This window comes from Mus pahari, chromosome 17 (genome assembly GCF_900095145.1).
Source record: "Mus pahari chromosome 17, PAHARI_EIJ_v1.1, whole genome shotgun sequence".
In the NCBI taxonomy this organism is placed as follows: Eukaryota; Metazoa; Chordata; class Mammalia; order Rodentia; family Muridae; genus Mus; species Mus pahari.
In genome coordinates, this window is record NC_034606.1 from 28,496,710 (window position 1) to 28,523,163 (window position 26,454).

Consider the following 26,454-nt stretch of genomic DNA (forward strand, 5'->3'; position numbering starts at 1 on the left):
CCCAAAATGTGATAATTCTGGAGATAGAAACCCTAGGAAAGAAATAAGGAACCATAGATTTAAGCATCAGCAATAGAATAGAGGAGATAGAAGAGAGAATCTCAGCTGCAGAAGATTCCATAGAGAACATGGGCACAACAATCAAAGAAAATGCAAAATGCAAAAAGATCTTAACTCAAAACATCCAGGAAATCCAGGACACAATGAGAAGACCAAACCTTCGGATAATAGTAGATGAGAAGGAAGGAAGATTTTCAACTTAAAGGGCCAGCAAATATCAGGATAGCATTTAAAATATAAATATAGAAAATATCTAATAAAAAATAATCTCTGCATTGAAGGATATCTGGAATGCTTGAAGATTCAGATGGTAATCCATAAAGTATCAGTATTTATGTATAGTTTTTGAATAAATATATATACTCGTTGATCCAACACAAATGCTAAGCAATAACATACCGGGGTGATATAGGATGTGGATGTTTAGGTTTTTAAAAGAGAAGATCCAAAGCTTCTTCCTCTTGATGGTGCCCATCTGTTTATGGTATCACATGTGTATGTATTGCACGTGTATATTCCCAGTGTATATAAGCGATGCACAAATAATCCAGTTTCCCTGCAACATCTCCAGCTTTTGCAGTTTGACCTTTTTTGATGAATTTTCTTAGATCAGTTATACTGAGCACATCCTCCTTGATCCCTTTCTTTTTGGACCAGAGCATTCTGTGTCATTTCCTTAAGTGATCTCTGGCTTCTAATCAGAAACCGTTGCCAACTAAATAATGGTTTTCCTCTTGTTTATCTCCTGCCATTGTAAACTTTTCCTTTGTATTTAATCTCATCATTTTATGAATTTGACATGTATTTGGTGGGCTAATCTTGTGTAGGGTCCACTCAGTATCCTGATACACCTGATTTTGTATTGATTCTTGACATATCTAAAGTGCTGCCAACCATTATTTAGATGATCCTAGAAGCCCTAGCCTTCTTATTTTATCAGCCACATAGAATGATGGCTCTCTCTTTTGTAAATTTCTCTCAGATCCCTGACATTTTCCGTATTAGTTATTTACATATATATTTGTCTCTGATCAAACAAATAAGCGCATTTGTTCATTCTTCCAGCTTTTTTTTTTCCATTCCCTTTCATCTTCCTTCTGGGCTCACCTACTGAGCTTTTAAGCTCAGTTATTATATTTTTTTTTAAGTAGGGATCTTTTAATTTGTTTCCAATTAGTGTCTCTTGTTTCCTAGCTGAATCTTTCTCATGCTTTGTGCAGAGTTCCATTCTTCTCATTTTGCCAAATATGTTTGTAACCTCTTCTGAATCTTTATTTATTTACTTGTTTTTACCATGGCTGTTTTACATCTTTGCTGGATTTTTTTTTCACATACTGTTTCTCTGTGCAAGAATGTACTTGATGCACTGTAGTAATTTAGATCCTCCTAGCTTTTGTTTGTTGTTTACTGGTATGATAACAGCTCTCTTATTTCACTATTATTTAACTGGATGTTTCTGGCAAGAGATAGAGGAACACTGCTTCATTACTTTCAGAAGAAGTCTGGATTTCCCATCTGACCACTGTTGATACCACATTGGGAGCTACTGAGGTGTAAGTATTGGATGCCAGAAGCTTCTCCACTGACAGCACAAAGGAAGGAGGCTGTTATACTTGAAGGGAAGTTAATGCTCTCTGACAGACCCTCTTTGATATCACACAGTTATGTCCTTGGAAAATTTGCTACATTCTCATGAAAGTGTTCAGTATTCATTTGGTCTATTTCATAACTCCGCTTTGGCAGGCATGATTTCCAACTAAGGTAAGGTTCCCTGATGTACTTGGCTTGGATAGAATCATCAATAAGCAAATGTTTGAGGTCTGGGTAAGCCTGTTGTTTCCCATATCCTTTGTCTGAAGAGAGGCTTTTGATGAGATTCTCCGTCCAAGGGACCTATATCCATTGTCATTTTCTGTGTGGTGGATTCTTTGTCATTCCTCACAATGCAATGTTGTTAGCAGATACACCTTTTCGTTTCAGCCTTCCTGCACACACTTTGTATATAATCTAAAAGATTTTGGCTGTCTTAAGCACAAGTATTAAGAAATATACATTTGCAACATTTTGTGGAAATAGAAGCTCCTGAACTAATTTGCAAACAACCTAAATAGTTAATATAATATACACATTTTTACTAAGGGAATATGGCAGGTAACCCCCTTCGCCATACACGCAGATGTCCGCTGGCCCACACACAGAAAATTTGGAAAGCAAGCAAATCTCCAGCTCCCTAAAGCAATTATCACTGGTAAAATTATGTTCCCAGAACACAGTGTTTACCATTGCCAGAAAGTAGAGCAGCAGAATCTCAGATGCATGAGAGAGAAAATCATGACACTCTCTCACCATAAAAATGTCTGTCAACTGATGTCAACTTCCCCGAATTTGTGATTTGTGAATTCAACCTAAGCTGGGAAAACTGTCCTGACCAACTCTGTCACTGTGTGTCTACCTACTAGAAAACACTCTGAATGTTCTGTCTGGATCCTGTCTCTTGTGTCATTGCGTCTTCTCTCCAGCTGCTGGAGAGTGACTGTTCAGACTGAAGCTCCTCTTCACTACAGGGATGTACCTGCCAACTGACCCACTTGGGGACACAAAGTCCTGTTCTCCTACTGCACAATTACAATTGTGAAAGGCCACGAGAGTTAGGTCCCCGCGGGACCTGAAGTAAGCCTTAGTTACAATCACACTGTTATTTCTTTTCAGAGTTCAACCTTCTGTGCTTCCCTCTCAGTTAACTTGATGATAACTCTATTCTTTGTATATTTTCCATGCATATTTTAACCTCTTTTCCAGGAAAAATGATGAGATATCGTTATCTTTTCTTATTAGAAATTTGCATTTCTCATTTTGGGTGTCATGAACTGAGTACAGAAATAGGACCAATATCCACTTGTGAACAGAAATTCACATTCTGATACCTAAGTAACTCTTTTCTGATTATTTGACAGTTTTGGATGTGTGTGTAAATGGTGTTAATCAGTAAATCTTCGCAAGGTATGATGGTGTAGGTCCTAGACCTCAGCAAGTTAAGAAAGGTGATAACATTTCATAAGAGTTTGAGGCCAGTCTTATTCTACCTAAAATGTTTGGGTTAAGCCTTATTCTACCTAAAACATGTGAGTCCAGCTTGGATTACAGAGTAGGACCATGCATAAAACATAAACAAAAAATAAACAAAAATTTAAAGAGGATGCACATGTTTTAATTCAGGAAAATGTTCATAACTTACTTAATTATATTTTCTATCCATTGCATCTATTTGCTTTTCTTTAAAACTTGATCTGCATGCATTTCTTATCTCTCCCATATAACTTCCACCACTTTTAACAATTTTGCTTATATATTTACATTTAGTTCAGTTTTTATCTACTTTTTCGGTCTGTTGCCTTTAGCTTACCTCTCTTTGCCAATGCATTATTTACTTGTGCATAATCAGCGCATTCAATTTAAACTTTTAACTTTAGCAAAACTGCTGAAGAATTAATTTCTTTACTTTCAAAAACCACAGCATCTTTGTGAATAGCCTCAGGGTGGTAAGCTTGATATTATTCTAATATAGGAATTACCATTATCCATTTCTGGGTCAGTTTCCTGTTGATTTTTGTTTTTCATGGTATGTTTTGTGTGTGTGTGTGTGTGTGTGTGTGTATGTGTGTGTTTGAGTGTGCTCCTAACATATCTATTCCATATTTCAAAGGTATATGAGTAGATGGTGTACATATTATTTTCAACACCGAAGTCTCTTCCTTCCATAAACCCCTGCTTTACCTAAAAGATATGACTTGAAATTCTAAAGAAATGAAATTTCAATATTAGAATTTATATTTTTATGGAAAGTAATGAGTCAACAATGAAGAGATAGTATTGTTGAAATAGCAATAGTGTCCTGGGCATTGAGCACCTTAAACAGTTCTCTTTTAAACCTTTTTTCTCCCTACCACTGTCATTTCAGACGTTCAAGATCTTATTTCAGGTCTCTGTAAGCATTTTGGGAGTCATTAAGTTGTTCATTTTCTGTGTGAGAATTTTCGGTAAAAGCCTGGTGCAGAAAATAATATTTTTACACTCCATACAGGTAAGAAACTTATTTAAGGACAGTAAGCTTGAATTCCTTCAAGATTACTTCTAGTAGTTATCTGAACCTGATTCCTTACACCCCAACAAACAAACACACACAGGCACACGCACGCACACACATACACAATCACTCACATAATCACACTTTGCTACTAGAATATAGTATTTTATAGAAGATAAATTAATCCTTAAGTATTTCTCGTTGGCATCATACCTCCTCTAGTTCCTCAAGTTTTATTCAGTTATTTAATTGCCTAGGCCAAAACTTGAATGTTTCTATTTTAACATACTTTTGATCAAATAGTAAATTATATTTGCTCTAGCTTCAAAATGCATTGAAACTCTATCTACATTGACTGCCACTAATTTTAATACTATATACCATAGTCTATGTCATTATTTTCCAAACTGTTTTAACCAAGGACTCTGAAGTCATACCCTTTCACCCTGAAGGGTAACTCTAAATAGATATCTTCATACTACAAATTAACCAGTTGAGATAAAAGACTATTACTGCTTAATTTGACTATATTTTTGTGATTGACATGGGAATTTCCTTGGGAAAAATGCTTTAACGTTGTTATTGATGATTTCATTAAAAAGTGAATAATGACATTATTGTGTAGAATGGCAGTCAATTGTAAGTTCTCTCCAAATAGAATGCCATAAAAACCACTGGCACTTCTATTCACTACTAGAAAAGCTGTAAAGACTATGGATCAAGAATCATAAATTTTAAAATCATGTTAATGTTTTCACTTCCTAATATTTAAACTTGTGAAGAGTTTTCACCTCTAACTGGCTGGCTGCAAGCTATAAGAGATAAATATTATGAGGCTTTGATAGGAAATCTAAAGAAACATCCTATTTCGTGTGTGTGTGTATATGTATGTGTGTGTTTGTGCCTGTGTGTGTATGTGCTATTGCTACTGTCCTATGTAAAAGGAAGAAAACCTAAATCAATAACTCGAGGATTTTATTACACCTAACTCCAAAATATTTCTTACACGGCATTCCAGGGTCACTTGTAGTTTACTCTAGTCTTTGTCAAGATGCCTACTAGCAATTCCTGACTTAAAGGCATGTCATTGAAAAAAGTGTAAGCCAAGAGACAGGGATAAACACACAATAGCAACAGCTAAACAAAAACAAAAATCAGGTCAATTATCTATATGACAATGAAAGGAAGAAAGATCAACATAAGAATTTGAGTTACTGTGTCTAAGAAATGTTATGGGCTTTGATAACAGAAAGGCCATCTCCTGTAGCATATTGAATTTTAATTATTCACTGACCTAAGTCCATGAACTATTGCTTTTTTTTTTTTTTAAACCTTTCTTCATACCTTAGCAACAACGGAGGCTACTGATCTTACTTTCTGACTGGCCAGGACACAACAAGGTATGAGATCAAACTGTAGTTAATGCGTAAGTGACTCTAGGTACTGCTCTGACTTATAAAAGGTGGCTTTTGTACATAAACCCTAGCCACAAGGATCCTGACAGAAACAATTTAGAAATATGCCTCTTGGCACCTTGCCTGGAGAGTGTGGTAGAGCTGGACCTGGTGGTTTGGGTACAGGAGAGCCAGCTCTGAGGGCATGAGAGTGGAAGAGCTGGCTTGACCTCTAGCTGGGACAGTGCTGGAGAGCTGGCCTTGGTGGTGTAGGTGTGGGTGTGGGAAATCAGACCTAGATGACATGAACACTGGAGAGCCAGTCCCAGCCCTCGCCAGGTGCTACAAGCAGGAGATCTGGCCCTGTCCTTCACTCGAGCAAAGTAGGAGAGCTGGCCCTGGTGGCACTGGATGGGAGAGCTGGCAGGGTGCCACCACCCAGGTCTAGGACCAGCACTTAGAGTTGGCCTAACCCTAGCATTTACCCCATCTGTGAACTGCTAGAGCTCATGAAGGGGCCAGTACTACAGAACCAAAGCTGCAGGATCTCCATGGCACAGGTAAACAACAGGAAATTTAAGAGGAATTCACATGAAGATCCAGTAATGGTAGAGTTTCTGAAACCAGAGGCTTTGAATCAGAACAATGACTCATTGTAATGAACATTTGCAAGTAAAGCTGTTTGGGCAAAAAGGGTTTACTGTTTGACACACCAGAGATTCTACAGCAATGTGTTGCTTGTTTGTTTGTTTGTTGTTGTTGTTGTTACTATTATTATAATTATTATTATTATTATTGTTAGGTGGAAAGGTTGCAAAGGTGGAGTGTGGCTTTAGAGGGATGGGGAGATGAGTAGTTTTTGATGGGTGATGTTAAACTCACAAAGAATCAATAAAAACTAAAAAAAAAAAAAAAAAAGAAAAACAGGAAAAAGAAAAGCAGCTCTTATACCTGAACAAGTAGCATTTGGCCAATAACGCTCAAGAGGCTGGACTTTGCCACAAGTAATGTGACTTTTATTTTCCCTTATTGTATTTGTTAGGAAGCAGTGGCTGGCTTGGTGATACACCACTGAGTTTGTTCTCCTTCTATTTCTTTTCTTTTCTTTTTTTCTTTCTTTTTTTTGGGTTTTTTTTTTGTTTGTTTGTTTTTTTTGTTTGTTTTGTTTTTTTGAGACAGGGTTTCTCTGTGTAGCCCTGGCTGTCCTGGAACTCACTCTGTAGATCAACCAGGCTGGCCTCGAACTCATAAATTTGCCTGCCTCTGCCTCCTGAGTGCTGGGATTAAAGGCATGCACCACCATGCCCGGCTTCTTCTTCTATTACTATCAGTTCCTTCCTCCCTCACCCCATTTCCTTCTTTCTTGCTAAGAATTACAGCTACCAGAAAGCTATCCATGTGGGTCCCATTGTTTTCTTTACATTTAACTAGCTCAGAATCAAATTTATCTCATTCATTTTTATCAAGCAACACAAGACAAATCATGTATCAAGCAGTCCCTGCATATAAACACTGTATACAAAAGGGATGAGATGGGTCAACCTACACTAGATGTCACAGGTAGTCCCTGATACCAAGCTGTTTTTCATAGAATAAGCAATTATTTAATTTTCTTCCATTTTGTCTACCACTACAGAAAATAGAAAAGTCCTGCAGGGCATGACTATTTGATAACTGACACCCTTGACTGTCATTGGATAAAGGAAGGCTACTGGATGATTAGCAAAGGAAAGACACCAGTCTGTCCACTGCTGCAAAGGAAAATGTTTATTGTAAAGCCAACTAGAGTGGCCATTTGTCCTGTGATTTTTCCATAAAAAGATATGTCAAATGTCTCTTCCAGAAACATGGGGAAATCCTGTGAGAGAGCCACAGTGAATGTGTGAGTCTCTGCTCTGCTCTTGTTCCCTGACCGTCTTTCATCCTGACCAGTACCTCAGAGCTAGCCAATTACCTTCAGCATAACCTCAGCATTCACTTCAGGACTTGCTTGTTGAAAAATACTCTCGTCACATTCAGCATTGACAACACTTGCTGAGTTCCTACCCTGTCCTAGACAGCAAATTGTGCCCTAGAAATGGACAACGACTCAAAGTGACTCCAACAGGAGAAACCACAAAGCATATTTTAACTATGGAAACACAAAGAAAAACAATCCACTTAACAAGATCGATCGTTACAATAAGCATAAGAAGTCATGCTACCATAACATCTACATTAACCAGAAATAACACAGAATGAATCGTCTTACCTTCATATAACCTCATTTTTATTGCCTAAATCTTCCAGATCTAATAGTAGGTCATATTGAATCAAAAGGACAAATGATCTGATTAAGACATACTTGGACTTTAATCATATTTTTATTTTACCTATACTAAGTTTATTATCACTTTTATCTTTATCTATAAAATGAATACAATAGTATCTGCTAAATTGGCTCTTTGTGGAACAAACATATAATATATAGATAGAAATATAGTAAACTCACCACACTTGATAATTATTAACAATAACATAGCATGCTATGGTCTCTGAAAAAAATGTTTTGAAGTTATGTGGTTACAGTCAGGACCTTAGATTATTCCCTCTTACGAGCAGTTGAGGTGCAAGTATTATATGACCCCTAGAGGCTCAATATCTTCCTCTTAGTAAGAACACACTGTAGGGCATCTCAGATGTAAGAACTATTTCACGTGTTATTCTTCCACCTTCATCTACCATGAAATGACTTGCCCAGATTTATTTTGAAATCATCTATCGTTAATTCATGATGAAGTCCCCTATTCTTCATCTCTCAAGCATCTTTCCTGCTTCTTTTTTGGCGATTAAAAAAAAAAAAAAAAACATAATGTCCTATCTCATTCTGGAAGTGTTCCAATCTGGATGTCAATGGTAAAAGAACTATCAGTGTCTTGGAGAAGGGAACTATATCAATCTTTATTTGTTCTACAGGCTATTGATGTATAGATCACTTTAAAGTTGGTTTCAACAGTTATTTCTAGAACTTATATCACTTAAAAGTTATAGAAATTTTGTACTTTGAATATGTATATCTCTGATATTTGTGAAGTTAAAACTTGTGGAGAGAGAGAAAACTGAGTTTCATCTGTCTTCTTCACCCACTTTTCACACATGAGAAGCCTTCTGTGATTCCTAGATGCTCCCACCAATATTTGAGTGAACCAAATCAAAAGTATTTCCTTAATCATATCTGTTTCTATGACCTGTTTCCATTTTAGAGGATGTCAATATTCCTTCTCTCCTGATAATAAGGTACCAGGCTCCAGAGTCTCTGTTTTCTTGAGACTTTCAGTCTGACCTTTTGTCATCAGTTTCTGCAGAGAGAAAGGACCACTTCTAATTGTAGAGCCTGTATCCCTATTTCAGAGATTAGAAGAAAAAATGCTGGTCTAAAAAAGAAAAAACCCATCACATAAAGAAAGAACCCCTCACTAAGATCAATGACCCTGTATATCTAAGACATACTAATATATTCATAGCATTATTTCTTTGATCCTATTCAGAAGAACGAACATTTATGTACCTGCTGCCCTAATTTGCAGTGTTACATTTTCTGAATTATCATGTGTTGAATGGTACATTCTCATATTACTTTCCCCCATATAGCTATCGTGTTATAATATGGCTCAACTACTTACTTGTGAGCATGGTTTCAATAAATATGCAAGTATATATGTATATATATATGTATATATATATATATACACCTGCATGGTTTACACTCTCCGTACACATATGTATATATTCAATAATGTATTTATATATGAAACCAGAAGAATGTTTTCTTGATCTTTAGAGATTTTGAGATTATGTTGGGTAGTAAGAAAAATTGATTTCTAAGAAAAAAATGTCTCCATTCATCATCCTTTTCTCTTTTTTCATTAATTGATTTTTTATTCACTTTACATCCCAATCACAGCCCCTTTACCTCCTCTCTACCCAGTCCCACCCTAACAAAACTTTCCCTTCTTCTTAGACAAGGAGAAGCCCCTCAGAGAAGAAGACGGTACCCCTACAGGATGTGCCAGAGTAGGGGTACCAACCCACACTGGCACGTAAAGTAGTAGCAGAACTAAGTACATTCTCTCCTTCTTGATCCAGGCAAGGCAGCCCAGTCAAAGTAAGGGGATACCGAGAGTCAGGCAAGAGAGTCAGAGACATCCCCTGATTCAGTTGTTATGGAGCCCACATGAAGACCAAGATGCACATCTGCTAAAAATGTATTGGTTACCTAGGTCCAGCCCATGCACGCTCTTTGGTTAGTGGTGTAATCTCTGTGATCCTCCATGGGCCCAGGTTAGTTGACTCTGTAGGTATTCTTGTGGCATTTTGACCCCTCCAGCTCTCTCAATCCTTCCCTGAACTCTTCCTGAGCTCCACCTTATGTTTGGCTGTGGATCTCTACATTTGTTTTCATCAGCTGCTGGATGATGCCTCTAAGAAGACAGCTATGCTAGGCTACTGTCTGCAATCATAGCAGGGTGTCATTAATAGTAACAGGGCTTGGCTTTCTCACATGGGCCCTGCATCTCAAGCTGAGCAGCCATTGGATAGTCATTTTCTCAATCACTGCTCTATTTTTATTTTAGCACATCTGTAGGCAGGACAAATTTTGGGTAAAATATTTTGTGAAAAGTTTGGTATTCTACCTCCACTGGAAGACTCCTTCATTGCTGATGGGAGTGCAAATTTGTTCTCCCACTTTGGTAATCAATTAAGTGGTTTCTCAGAACATTGAGAATAATTCTACTCCAAGACCTAGCTATACTACCATTCCTAGCCATATATTCAAAAGATGCTCCACTATGACACAAGGACACTTCCTCAATTATGTTCATAGAAGCTTTATTCATAAAAGCCAGAAACTGGAAACATACAAGGTGTCCTTCAAGTAGATAAAGAAAATGTAGTATATTTATTTACACAACCGACTATTGCTCACCTATCAAAAAGCAAAGATATGTTGAAATCTGCAGACAAATGGGTGAAACTAAAAAATATTATCCAGAGAGAGGTAATCCAGACACAGAAAGATATCCAAGGTATGTACTCACTTATAAGTGAACATTAGCCATAAAGTACAGGATAACAATTTTACAATCCACAGGTCCAAAGAAGCTAAATAACAAGCAGAGATTAAGGCAGGATGTGTGAATCTCATTCAGAAGGGGAAACAAAATGGATATCAGAGTGAATGAAGGGAGGGAACTGGGTAGGAGAGGGGTTGAGGAGTGGGATTGGGATCAGCTCTGAGGATAGTGGTACGGGGCTACGAGACAGAATGGAAACTGGTGGGGTGGGCATTTATGGGACAAGCTGGCAATCTGGGACAAGGGGGACTCCCAGGAGTCTATGGGGGTGAACACATCTGAGCCTCCTAGAAGCTGGGGATGTGGAGACTGATGTGGCCACTTCCTATAGCCAGATAGGTCATTCTTCTCTTTCATCCTTTCAGAAGAGATATCAAACTCTTCTGTTCTGAAGAAACCTATACAAGTTAGGTTCATGTTTCCCTTGATTCTTACAAGTTAACCCATTAACCTATTTTTTAGGAGTTAATAACTATTACTCTTTCTCCAGTTTGTATTTCATGGTTTTCTGTCTATTGTTCCTTCATCTTTCTAAACCAAAAATTTTACCACTACTTCCCTTATATCTAGTGCCTACACAAAATGGTAAATTTCAGATCTTTGTACAAAAAACTTTTCTATCTGAAATCTTTCATTCTTTTATTCCTCAAAGAATTCCCCCTATGGAGGAAGGAAGTCAAAGCTAGTTTTTAAGCTCACAGCCTTCCTGCTCCAGCCCCTTAGGTACTTGGATTATAAGTATGGACTATCACTGAGGCTTGGCAGTTCATTGTTTTAAATATTTTTATTTATGTACATAATTTTTGGGTGCATACTTATGTACACATAAAATTTTACATATTTATGTGGGGTAGGGTCGAGTATATATATGTACATGTCCTGTGTATGGATACTCAGAGGTACCAGAAGAAGAATTTATAAGCAGATTTTAGCTGCCCAAGTTGGGTGCAGGAATTCACATATTATCCAGTAAAAGGGCCATTTCTCCAGGCTTCTAACCAGTTATTTAGGGATCACTACAAATGTCACCTTCACCTTAACTATTAATGTCACAAATGACTATTTATGTTCACCTTCTTACTTGAACTCTGCTTAAATACTTATTTACCCTACTATATTGAGTGTTTTTGAGACAAAAATATCATATTTCATTGTTTATTGATCACAGGACATAATAAATATCCAATGAAACACTTTTTAAAAATTATTATATTAGATAGTTTCTTCATTTACATTTAAAATGCTATCCTGAATGACCCTTATACCCTTCCCTGCCCCACCCTGCTCCCCTGCCCACTCACTCCCACTTCTTGGCCCTGTAGTTCCCAAGTATGGGGCATATAAAGTTTGCAAGACCAAGGGGCCTCTCTTCCCAGTGATGGCCGACTAGGCCATCTTCTGCTATAATATGCAGCTAGAGACACGAGTTCTAGGGGTACTGATTAGTTCAGATTGTTGTTCCACCTATAGGGTTGCAGACCCCTTCATTTCCTTGGGTAATTTCTCTAGCTTCTCCATTGGGGTCTCTGTTTTCTATCCTATAGATGACTGTGGGCATCTACTTCTATATTTGCCAGGCACTGGTATATCCTTACAAGAGATAGCTATATCAGTGTCCTTTCAGCAAGTTCTTGCTGGCATATGCAATAGTGTCTGCGTTTGGTAGCTGATTATGGGATGGACCCATGGGTGGGGCAGTCTCTGGGTTGTCCATCCTTTCATCTTAGCTCCAAACATTGTTTCTGCATCTCCTTTCATGGGTATTTTATTCCCTATTTTGGGAAACATTTTTCTTAAACAATTAGTTTGAAATAAAACTGAACCTTAAGATGACCACTGTGTGGATACCTCACTCCTCCTTAGAATAAGGAACAAAATACTCATGAAAGGATATAGGTACAGAGACAAAATTTAGAGCTAAGATGAAAGGATGGACTATCCCGAGACTACCCCATCCGGGAATCCATCCCATCATCAGCCACCAAACCTAGATGCTAATGTTCATGCCAGCAAGATTCTGCTGAAGGGAGCCTGATATTGCGGCCTCTTGTGAGGCTATGCCAGTGCCTGGCAAACACCGAAGTGGATGCTATTGGATGGAACACAGGGTCCCCAATGGAGGAGCTAGAGAAAGTACCCAAGGANCTNAAGGGGGCTGCAACNCTGTAGGTGGAACAACAATATGAACTAACCAGTACCCCCTGAGCTTGTGTCTCTAGCTGCATATGTAGCAGAAGATGGCCTAATCGGCCATCACTAGGAAGAGAGGCCCTTTGGTCTTGCAAACTTTATATGACTCATCACAAGGGAAGGCCTGGGCCAAGTAGTGGGAGTGGGTGGGTAGTGGAGCAGGGGCGGCATGGTATAGGGAACTTTCGGGATAGCATTTGAAATGTAAATAAAGAAAATAATAATAATAAAAAAAATGAGAAAAAAAAGAAAAGGTGTTCAAAAGGTTTTAGAATTTGCAGTTATTATTATCAATATTGTCAATGCTTATTATATAATGCACTATGTAGTTATAATAAAAGGTTACTATGCATATAAAAAATATGTATATATGTATATATATATGTATATATATATATATATTTGTATAAGCACTGTGTATAATATATACACTTACAAATTATTTTTTACCTCTGTAATATATTTGTATATATACTGATTTAGCATGTGGATATATGCTTTACAAAAACACATATAGATGTGAGTACCGAAATCCATACATGTAACATCCACTACTTCATATAATGTATTAAGAATAAAATACTAAATATAAATAATTTGTTAATACTTTATAATTATAATCTAATAAAGTCTTGCAATAAAACTTTAAAAGTTAAAAAAAAACTGAACCTTGAGAGCAATGGTGACATACCTCTGCATGCTTCTAGAATGGACACTCATAGTCATGCTAGAGGAGGAACTCAGTCTTCTGTGTTATATCTTCAGGGGATGTATACAAAACGTTCTGAGTATTTGTTACATGAGTGGACTACAGCTACAGTCTTGTTCCACTTCATTTTAGCCAGGCACCATTTAGAGAAGAAGGCTGTGGCACTCTTGAGTCTACATCAGCATCCATCCCCTATCCCTCGACAACTCAAATGACACTCCTGGCTCTTCAGTTCTAACAAGAATCAACTTGTTTACCATATCTCTTTTCATCTTCTGTTGCTCAAAAGTAACAAGGTGACCAACCTGAATTGGTATTCCAGTCTTTCCTTGTGAGACTTCAGCTTAATTAAGTGAAGTTGATATAAGAGCAAGAATTTGTGGACAAAGGTATCCACATATTATGTTTCTAGCTTGCTGAGTGAACTCAAAAAGTCACTTCTTTTTCCTCTGATTTTATTTCTACATCTTTTTTTTTTTTTTTAAGTAGAAGTTTTCAGGGTGTTTTTTTCCCCTTTTAGATAAGTTTCCTTTCTGAATGGTAAGAATACAACAGATTGCAGTATAATTAGAGAAAATGTAGGTCCTCAGCAATAAAATTACCAATAAAAATGATAATTTTGGGAAACAATTAACTTCAATGAAACAGTGGGTTCGGCACACCCCTTGCCAGCTCAGGAAGATGGCTTGTACATTTGTACTCACTCTGGTATTAATCTATAGAGCTACAGAAAGAGAGCAGCTGTTGTAGTTTTGGAGAAAAATCAAGCTTGGTGCTAATTTTCAATGACAGAAAAATATGATCATGGTAATTATGGCATAATTACAATGCCTTGAATCTAATTTTAGCATCATAGTAGAATAAAGAATGGAAAACCAATATAATGGATGACAAAAAATTTCATCAGTCTTTTCCTTTCTAAAGATAATGGGACTGCAATAAAAAGAAGTGTTAGTGTATGGGGGAAGATCATTATCTACAAGTGGCATTGCAATGCTCTACAATTTTTCTTTACTTAACATCATTCAATAATTTTTAGGCTAAATAAAAATATGCAGGAATTTTTTTTAAAAAAAACAAAAACCAAAAATACTTAGATACTATATTACTTTGATGGAGAAGATGGCCCAGTGGTAAAACTGCTTACTATGCAAGCATAAGATCAGGAGTTTCCCAAGTAAGAGCTATGTCAGAAACCTAATGCTTGGGACTGTGGAAATTGGAAACCAGTGCATCCCAGAGTCTTGTTGGCTAGCCATTCAGTTCTAGATTTAGTGAGAGCCACTGTAAATCTAAAAGAGTAGAGTGATATAAGTACTCATATAAGCCTTAAGTCTTCAACGATGGATGCACATGCAAGCTCATCAATACCTATGTCTATACAGTTACATGTACATACAGTGCACATATACATAAACACACGAAGAAAGCCTACTGCTGTTGGTAGGAGACAATTATGAGTCCAGATGTATCCAAAAGGTCTTTTCTTTTTGTATTTTAAGTGATTTTTGTTCTACAGGCTGATGTCCAGGCAAATGTCAATCTAAAAATAAATTTATGAAACATAGATAAAGAGCTGAAACTTTTGTTTCAAGGAGAATCAAGCACTCTGCTCCTTAGAACTGAGTAACATTTCATCAAAACTGAAAAAAAAACTGATTTCAAGAAAGAACTAAGGAGAACACACATTTAAAACCTTGTTTGAAATCTTGTATCAGCTATAGAAGTGCAATAAAAGAATTTGCTTGTAAGTTTCTTATAAATCATGATTATTATACTGCTAGTTTGGTAGTTTGGAATCAAAGATTTTTATTAATGTAAGATTCATCCCCCCCATCAAGTGTGGATTTTCCAAAGTCTCTTCTTATAATCAATCACTTTTATAAGTATCACTGGATCTGCTCCAGAAAAATAATGATGGAATTTAAGACAGTAATATAAATCACTTGTGCTGCTTATTTATTTATTTGTTCCTTTGAGGTCACTGATGGCTGATTCACATGCCAGGTGATACTTAAAAGTATAATTTTAGGTTTACAACTCAACAAGGACTCAAGGTTGTATAACCAGACCAACCATTTTCTAGTCATTCTTTCAACTACATATAATATATATATATGAAGATGAACAGAGGCACATCTACACATGCTATATTTAGCAAAGGAAGCCATGTTTCTACTTATTACTCTGAACAAAAAATTCACATTAGTTCTTTACTATGACAGGTCATCAAGCTTTATGACAAAAGTGTGTGAAAGTGAAAAGAAGGCAGGCTAGGGAGAGTTATCAATTTTCTCCTTTGCATCTTCAGCCTCTTAGACTTCATGTTCAACACTCTGCATTGCCTTTATCAGAAGCATGAGAATATTCTTGGGTTAGAATTTTTATTTTTTTACAGAACCAACAAAACACAGACATAAATCTAAACATTCACAGATGCTTGTAGAAAGTAATCACATTTTTGCAAATAAATTAAATAATGGCACTAAATCTTGGTAGTATTTGAAATTTAGGGTTTTTCTTCTCTGCCTTTATGTTAAACATGAAATTCTATTTGAACAGACTTCTTTCTTCCTTTCTTCTCCTTCACCCACGCAAATAGTCAGCTTCCTGGATTTTCTGCCCTTTCACACATCGCAAGCAATCCATCCACAACAAACTAAGAACATAATATGGGATGGGTTTTTTTGATTATATATCTTTCTACATCTGTGCCCCCTCCTCAACTTCAATCTGATGTCTCGATCCTCAAACATAAGTAACAGCAACATCAGAAGTTAAAGAAGGGGCAAAGAACAGACATTATTTTGAGGCAAAAGTGATCCTTGATTCTTAAAAATATTCTAACATACACAAAAGAACAGGAAATGTTATGAGCTTTAAACTTTCCTAAATTTGGCTGATATAATTGTTCTGTGAATAACATCCCTGACTCTGTGGCTAACATTTACTTCCAGAAGTGCATGAGCACAGCTGCTGGCAATCATAATAGGGGCAGACTTTGGTTGTAGGATTGTTCAGAGCAGACTTCATTGAAAAGGGTGTTGGATTGTTTCTTTCCACTTTTTGGCTAGAAAGTCACTTGCTGCCTTCCAGGCAATGAAACACTGGCTTTTCTTTCAAAAGAAAGTATTTAAGGACTCCTTCAGATAGATTGACCCTCCCCACAACTCCACCCATGGCCTAAGGCTTTCACTTGGGTTCCATTTAAGTCAAAATTTACTATCATAAAATTATACACAGAGATAAAACATAAAAAAAGATCATTATATTTTCTGACATTTTGCCCCAAACTATTTGTTAAAGATGAGCTCTTAAGGCCTGCATGACTTAGATTCCAGTTTGCTTCTAGTCTATTCTGTTGAATTCACAAATGTATCCATTTTTTTCATTCTGTCACTCATCAAACATTCAATGTTTCAGAGACTAGCTAATGCAGATTATGTCTATGAAGAGATGTTGATAGTATAGATAATAAATGCATGGGTAACAAATATTGTGGTACACTATTATATATAACATATAATATATATACACATGTACACACACACAAATATATATATATATATATATATATATATATATATATATATATATACATACACACACACATACAGGATTTTGTTTGTTCGAGGCTTATCCTCTTCATGGCACACTGTAAAATCCTTACAGCATCATAAGCATCAACAAAAACAAATATTACAACCCACACCTATATCTACATTTGATATACACTTTATCTTTATCTATCTATCTATTGCTCAATAAGGTATTAAGCAATAAGTGAGGGATTGTTCTAATCTTTACAAAGTTCACAAAAAGGATAATAAAACCACACAAAATATATCAAAGAGAACACCCCTGACAAAAGTAACTTACATAAATATATCAGAAGTACAGGTTAATTCTGCTGTTCTCAGATTTTAGTATTTATTTATTTATCCCACTCTGGTAACCCTTATCAGTATTTCATGAGTTATTCTCATTTTCATTTTAATATCCTCATGTTCTCTTCCTTCTCATTTTTTTTAATCTTATGACTTTATTTCCTGTTTCACTATTCCAACCATCATTAATTTCTTTTGGCACACAGGTTCTACAGTAAAGAACCCAGTCCCTATGACACATCATTTTCTGTGCCAGATTATTCCCGTTCTCAATAGCCATAACAGTATGGTGGGCTGAAAATAACATCATGTTACATTTTTAGATTAACGATTGCATTCACACATTATGTCATATAAGATATTGCCAAAATCATGAGTTATAACTTGTTGATGAAGCTGTAAGGAGTAAATAAGCCAATACACATAAAACTTTAAAAATTTTGCCAGAAATGTGGTTAGAACTCATCAATGTTATGCATAAAAGTAAAACTTGAATTAAGATTTTATGCAAGCTTTTTTATTTTTTGGTTTTAAATATAGGAATAGTTCAGTTCCACATTCTGCCAAAATTATTTAAATTTTACTTGTTAAACTAAATTTCATTCTGTTATAAATGAACTTTACTCAAATAGATTAGATCAGAAAAGAAAATCCTTCTGCCACATAATAATCAAAACACTAAATGTGTAGAACAACAACCTAAAACGAATATTAAAAGTTGCAAGGAAAAATGTCCAAGTAACATATAAAGGCAGAACTTCCAGAATTACACCCAAATTCTCAACAGAGACTCTAAAAGCCAGAAGGTCTTGTAGACTGTAAGAGACCACAGATGTCAGCCCAAACTAATATACCCAGCAAAATGTTCAATCACCGTAGATGGAAAAAAAAAAAAGAAAAGACATTTCATGACAAAACTAATTTCAACAAAATTTTTCACTAGTCCAGCCCTACAGAAGATACTAGCCAGAAAACCCCAACCCAATGGCTAACTGCACTTCAGTAAATACAAGAAATAAATCTTTTCACACCATGAAAAGCAAAAGAAGAGAAACACACACACACACACACACGTACACACACTACCACCAATATCAAAATAACAGTAATTAGTAATAATCATTCATAATTAGTTTCTTTCAACATCAGTCAACTCAATTCTCCAATAAAAAACAGAGGCTAACAGAATGGATGCATACACAGAATCTAATCTTCTGTATATAAGAAACACATCTCAGCAACAAAAACAGACATTACCCCAGAGTAAAGGACTGGACCATGCAAATGGTCTCAAGAATAAAGCTGGAGGAGCCATTTGAATATATAATAAAATAGACATTCAACCAAAGCTAGTCAAAAAAGACAGGGAGGACACTTCATAATCAAAGAAAAAATCCACCAAGAGGATGTATCAATTCTAAACAAGTATTCCCTAAATGCAAGGGCACCCACATTCATAAAAGAAACATTATTAAAGCTTAAATCACACACTGAACCTCACACATTAATAGTGGGAGACTTCAACACCCTACTCTCACCAATGGTCAGGTTATCAAGACAGAAACTAAATAGAAATAATGTAACTAACAGAAGTTATGATGCAAATAGACCTAACATATAACTATAAGGAATTTCACCCAAACTCAAAAGAATACATCTTCTTCTCAGCACCTCATGGAACCTTCTCCAAAATTGATCATATAATTGGGCACAACGCAAGCCTCAATAGATGTAAGAAGATTGAAATAACCCCTGTATCATCTTATCAGATCACCATGGATAAATGCTGGACTTCAACAACTGGAAAACATACATGCTCATGGAAGTAGAACAAGTCTCTACTTAATGATCTCTGGGTCATGGAAGAAACAAAGAAAGAAATTGAAGTCTTTCAAGAATTCAATGAAAATGAGGGCATCACATACCCAAACTCATGGAACACAATGAAAGCCATGCTAAGAAGAAAGTTCATAGTACTAATGGCCTTCATAAAGAAATTGGAGATTTCTCATACTAAAGAATTAAAGGTCACTTGAAAGGTCTAGGAAAAAAAAGAGGCAGATATATCCAAGAGGAGTAGACTGTAGAAAATAATCAAACTCAGGACTTTAATCAATCAATTAGAAGAAACAAAGAGAACAATACAAAGCACTAACAAAACCAATAGATGATTCTTTGAGAAAATCAAAATAGACAAGTCCTTAGCTAAACTAACTAAAAGACAGAAAGTATCCAAAGTAACAAATTCAAAAATCAAAAGGGAGATATAACAATAGACACCCAGGAAATTCAAAGAATCACTGGGTATTACTTCAAAAGCCTGTATTCCACAAAATTGGAAAATAGAAATGTAATGGATGATTTTCTTCACAGATGCCAATTACTAATGTTAAATAAAGATGAAGTAAACTATCTAAATAGTCCTCTAAAACATAAAGAAATATAAGCAGTAATTAAAAGTCTCCTGACAACAAAAAGCTCAGGTCCAGATGGCTTTAGTGCAGAATTCTACGAGACTGTCAAAGAAGAGAGAATGCCAATACTCCTCAAACTATTCCACAAAATTGAAACAGAAAGAACATTGCCAAACTCATTCTATGAGGCCACAGTCACTGTGACATCTAAACCACGCAAATACTCAACAATGAGAGAGAGTTTCAGACCAACATCTTATGGACAGAGATGCAAAAATACTTAGTAAAAATACTTGCAAATCAAATCCAAGAATACATCAAAGCATCATACAGCATGATTTAGGCTTCATTCCAGGGATGCAGGTGTGGTTCAATATATGTAAATCCCTCACTGTAATCCAATCATATAAACAAACTGAAAGAAAAACCATATGATCATCTTATTAAATGCTGAAAAGCCTTTGACAAAATCCAACACCACTCCATGTTAACTCTTGGAGAGTTCAGGGATATAAAATATATATGTAAACAAAATAAAGGCAATATCCAACAAGCCAGTAGCCAACATTAAATTAAACAAAGAGAAACTGAAAGCAATTTCACTCAAATCAGGGACAAAACAAGGATATCCACTGTCTCCCTATATTTCTTTTTTTTTTCTGTTTTCTTTTTTGCTATTCATTTTTTTTCTATATTTTCAATATAGTAATTGAAGTACTATTCTAGCTAGAGCAATCAGACAATTACAGGAGATCAAGCGGATACAAATTGGAAAAGAAGATATCAAAGTATTATTTGAAGATGATATGATAGTTTACATAATTGACCCCCAAAATTTTACCAGAGAAATCCTATACCTGATAAACCATTTCAACAAACTGACTGGGTACAAAATTAACTCAAAGAAATCATTAATCATTTTTATACAAATCATAAATGGACTGAGAATAATGTTAAGGAGACAATATCTATACTTCACAATAGCCACAAATAATATAAAGTGTCTTGGTGTAACTTTAATGAAGGAAGTGAAGGACCTGTATAACAAGAATTTCAAGTCTCTGAAGAAAGAAATTGAAGAAGACAGCAGAATATAGAAGACTTCCCATGTTCATGAATCAGTAGGATTAACATAGTGAATATGGCCACCTTACCAAAAGCAACATACAGATTCAATGCAATTCCCATCAAAATTTTAACACACTACATTACAGATTTTGAAAGAATAATTCTCAAATTCATATGGAAAATAAAAAGTTTTGGATAGCTAAAACAATCCCAAACAAAAGAACTTCTGGAGGTATCATGACCTCATGCTATACTACAGAGCAAGAGTAATAAAAACTGCCTGGTACTGGTATATAGCCAGACAGGTTGATTAATGAAATTGAATTGAAGATGCTAAACTAAACCCACATACCTGCAGACACTTAATTTTTGACAAAGAAGCCCAAACTATACAGTAGAAAAGGGAGAGTATCTTAATCTAATGGTGTTCACAGCCACATTATTCCTAATACCAAAAAAAAAAAAAAAAAATGACAACTCAGATGTCCCTCAACTGAAGAATGATAAAGAAAACATAGTTCATTTATACAATGAATATTAAATCTATTAAAATCAAGGATATGAATTTTGCAGGGAAATAGATGGAACAAGGAAACATCATCTTGAGTAATGTAATCCAGACACAAAAAACCATACATATATGCCTTCCCTTATATGTATTCACTTATAAGTGGATATTAGCCAGAAAGTACAGAATAAACATACTCTAATCCAAAAACCCAAAGAAGCCAAGTAACAAGGAAGAGCCAAGAAAGGGAGCTTGAATCTTGAATCTCAAAAGAGGCAATAAATAGATATTAGAGGTGGATGGAAGAATGGAACAGGGTGGGAGGAGGGGATGAGAAAGGGAACAGTGTGGGAATTCAGGGATAGGGAGAACAGTGGAGAAAGAACAAAACTCAGAGGAGGGTGTGGGGGGCATGGCAGTCATCTCTAGGTTAGAGACCTGAGATCTGCAAGGGTGAGGGCTAAATACATCTATGAGGGTGACTGTAGCTAAGACCCCTAGCAGTGATGGATATGGAGCCTGAAGTAACCACCTCCTCTAGCCAGGCAGGACTCCCAATGGAGGGATAAAGATAACAAACAACACACCCACACAACTTTCATCTCAGTATAAGTCCTGCCTATAAGATATGCAAGGGACAAAGATGGAGAATAGACTGAGGAAATGGCCAACCAATGACTGGGCCAAATTAATACCCTTCCCAGGGGCAAGAATCAGTTCCTGACACTATGTATGAATGGTAGTCTCTTATGTTTGCAGACAGGAACCTAATATGATTGTTCTCCAAAAGGCTCTATGCAGCGGCTGACTGAAACATGCAGAAAACCACAGCTGAACATTAGATGGAGATCAGAGAGTCTTGTAGAAGAATTGGGAGGATTGAGGAACTTGAAGAGGATATGGACTACACAGGAAGACCAACAGAGTCAACTAACATGTACATTAGGGGCTCCCAGAGACTGAACTACCAACCAAAGAGCAACCATGAGCTTGACCTAAGCCCCATTGTACATATGTAGTAGATGTGAAGCTTGGTCTTTATGAAGATCCTCCAATGAATGAATCAGTGGCTGTCTCTGAATCTGTTGCCTGCCTGTGGATTTGTTCCCCTAACTGGTCCAACAGGTCCGTCCTCAGGGGGAAAGGATACACCTAATTCTGCAGTGACTTGATGAGTAAGGCTGGGGTGATATATATGGGGGTTCCCCATTGTCAAAGGAGAAAGGGAGGGTGGTTGAGGGAGGAACCGTGTGAGGGGTACTGGAAGGAGAGGAGGCTGATATTGGGATATCAAAAGTGTTCAAAAGTGAAAGTAAAGATATTCTTCAAGAAGGGAAGCAATCACAGACAGAAGAAGCAAAAAGTAGATCATTTAAGTTCATTGTAAAATACAGACCTCAGTACACTGAGAAACAAAGATGTTTTTAAACAGCAAACGAACATTTACTAAAAATCAACTATATAACAGGCCATAGAGCTAGTATCAAATAAAGGCAGATTTAAATTATACAGGGTAATCACTGGAATTGAAAAAAATTAAGCTATAAATTAATAACAGAAAGTCACTATTATATGAATTCCTCATGAGAGTCACAGGAGACATTAGAGCTATACTACATATTCTGAACTCAGAATTATTATATAGAAGAGAGAATTACTATGATAAGACCAAAAAGCAATATTTGCAATAAACCAGATTATAAAGTATCTTTATGAACTCCAAATGTAAGCAACACAAGAAGAAGAGTAAGTAGCCAATGAAGGCATCAGGTATACACCTGGTGCACAAATATACATGCAAGTCAACACTCATACACATAAGCTCATAAAAAATTCAAATCTCAGTAGAGTTGCAATAAAGAAAGCTGTGTCCAGAAGAGGGCATTGGAGATACCTTAGAACTGAAGCTACAGTTGTGAGCTGATAGGCGGGTGCCAGAAATTGAACCTTGGATTTCTGAAAGATCAGTTTGTGCCCATAACCACTGAGCTATCTCCCTAGTCCTCTACTGATATTTTTTTTAATTAATGCATTTTTAAAGTTGTCAGGTATCCAAATATGACATGTTGCACGTGTAAACTCTATGACTAAGAGAGGGAAAAGTAGGAAAGATACATCAATCTACAAACGTATACAAGGAGTTTCTCAAGAAATCTATAATCCCCAGCAAGAAGTTCAGGAATTGACAACTGAAATTCATAATTTTTCAGTTATAAAATCAAAAACCAGCAAAGGGAAAGTTAATGTATTGAAAAGGAAGGTGATCTATATAAATTTAATTATGAAATTCACACAGCCTGGTGTTACCTAAAAAGGGAGTCTCAGTTAAGTGTTGGACAGGTCAGATTGGTCTTTGGCATACCTGTGGGGGATTGTCTTGACTATTAATTACTCTACAAAGGCAGAGTCTACTGCAGACAGCATCATTCCTTGGTAAGATAGTCTTGACCTGTATAAGAAAGCTAGTTAAGCATGAATCTTTGAGTAAGTTAGCAAGAAACATTACTCCATAATTTCTGATTGAAATTTTTGCTTGAGCTTCTGAGTTGACTTTTTTTTCACTGGTGAACTATGATGTGGAAGTCTAAGTCAAATGAAGAAAATAATTTGCTTTGGGTCACAGTGTTTGCCACAGGAACCAAATGAGACTAGAACAAAAACCTATAGAATGGAAGCAATGGTTTGCCAGCTATATAGCTGCCAGAGGGACACTATCCAGAATATAAAAAGAATTAAAAAAAAGAAAATACTACTATATTATTAATATGAATTTTTATTTGGCTTTTAAATATTTTAATTTTCTTGAATTTTTCATACATTTAAATAATTAGTTGTCCTTCACTGGTTTATCCACATTCACAAAATTGTCTTCTCAACCTTGCTGATGGATGAATTTCTATTATAATAATGAGGACTCTTTCGAAAGGCATATTCTTGGTTTATAGCTGTTTTGATGAGAATGCATTTTTCCCCATGATGTATCAGAACCAGACCCTGATTACTAATGACTCAGGACTCTTAACTCAGGGTTCTGCCACCCTCACACACTTCCTTCGGAGTTCTGAATTCAGGCAGCACAGCCCATTTAGCACCCAGTTAAGAGTTATCCTTACACTTGAGTCAGATGGAAACAACAGGGTATTCTATTAATTATAGCAAATACATCATTCCTTCATCAAGAATTACATTAACTACAAGATCCACCATCTTTACCATTGGAACCATCTGGATTCTCTCAATGCAAAACAAATGAATAAACTATACATCCTGACCTGGTTAAAGTCTCCCTTTATTCAGGAAAAAGATAAATGACAAAAAAAAATAATGCATGTGATTTCTGCTACAATAAATTCAGTATTTAAGCCATGGCCATGGAGATAAGGATTGAAGTTAATCTTCCAAGGCAAAGTTAGACAATTGGAGAAATATTCCAAGAAGAGTTAAGAGTCAGGAGAAGTGAGCTCTCCCCTTAGGAACAGAGGCAGAAAAGTCAACTAGAGGATATGGAAGTTGTATATAATAATATGGTTAGGGTTGCTCTTGGTAGGAAAATAAAAGTCTTCCAAAAATGGCCATGGTCTAATTCCCAATCCCCACGAATAGCGATTTCAGTGCCAGAGGGGCATTACAGTTGTGATTATCATGATATTTAGAAGAGGTAGGTTGACCTACAGGACCCTAGTGGGTAAATTCATATATGGTCATTAGAAGAAGAAAGGTAACACACGATCAGAAACAGAGAGAGATTGTAAGTAGCATGCTACTGATTTTGAAGTGGGATAAGAAGGGTAATGAAACAAAGGATTCAGGCTGTCTCTAGACTCTAGAAAAGTTGTTATATATAATCCCAAGTCCTCAAACAGAGACCAAGCTCTAAACATCCCTAATTTGGTCCAATAATAGTAATGCACTTCTGAACTCTAGTAGGATAAGATCATCAATTTTTGCTGTTTTAATTATGCTCTGTGGTCATTGCAATATCAACAATAGGAAGCTAACAGTAGAGAAGTATGACTGAAATGTCTGGGGTGCGTGCCTGTGTGTGTGTGTGTGTGTGTATTTGTGTGTGGGGGGTGGGTGCACGCATGAGTGAATGCATGTGTTCAGGGGTTGAAACAATGGAGGTGATGTGTGATAGTGATGGAAAGAGTGCCGGGACTCACTATGCAGAGCTTCCTAACAAAAGAAGTCTGAATTTTCCCAAGAGAATGAGATCTTATGAGAATGATCTTTGTATAGAAGTTGGCATTCCATTTGCCTCTTTGTTCTTCTGGTTTCCCCCTTAAAGTTCATATTTGACAGCTATACATCTCATCCTCCTACACAGATGGAGCTCCATGTTAGATTCTGAGTTCCCTTTGCACTCCAGGAGCCACTGCCACTCTAAACATGCAAACACTCATTCACACACAGTCATGCACATACTATTCACTACTGTCTCTTCCATGTCGTGATGTTTTGAGTTACTGAGCATTTCATCCACTTATAAAATTATAATGACAAACTTTGACTAACACGATAGAACAAACGTTCATGTTGTACTGGGAGAGATGAATAAAAAGCCTTACATAGAATTTTCAAGACAAGAAAAGTTCTCCAGAGGTCCCTGTCCCTATTGTCCAGTCCTCTATCATCCTGTGCCAATCACCTTTTTGTTCCTATTTTGTCTTTCCTCACTTTTGTTAAAGGAAGTGGTCAGAGCTAAGATAGACAGGCTGAGTGGGTATATTTAAAGTCCATCTTTACTTTCCCAACCTTAGTCTTGATTCATTTGTAAAGCAGACTGCTGGCTATGTGTATGGCTAAATTCAGCATCCATGTACACTGTTAGAGATGTTTCCAAAATAGCAAGCAGACCACCAAAAAGCTGGGCCTGGGAAAGGAAGGAGAATATGTGATACTAGAAATCCTTGGAAACATAAGAAAGAGTCTTTATTTTTTTTAATGTCAGCAAGATTTCTCTGGATTAAGGCTGATTGCTCTGCTGTGTATAGCGTTGCAAAATGCATTGAGTTTCACAATCTCT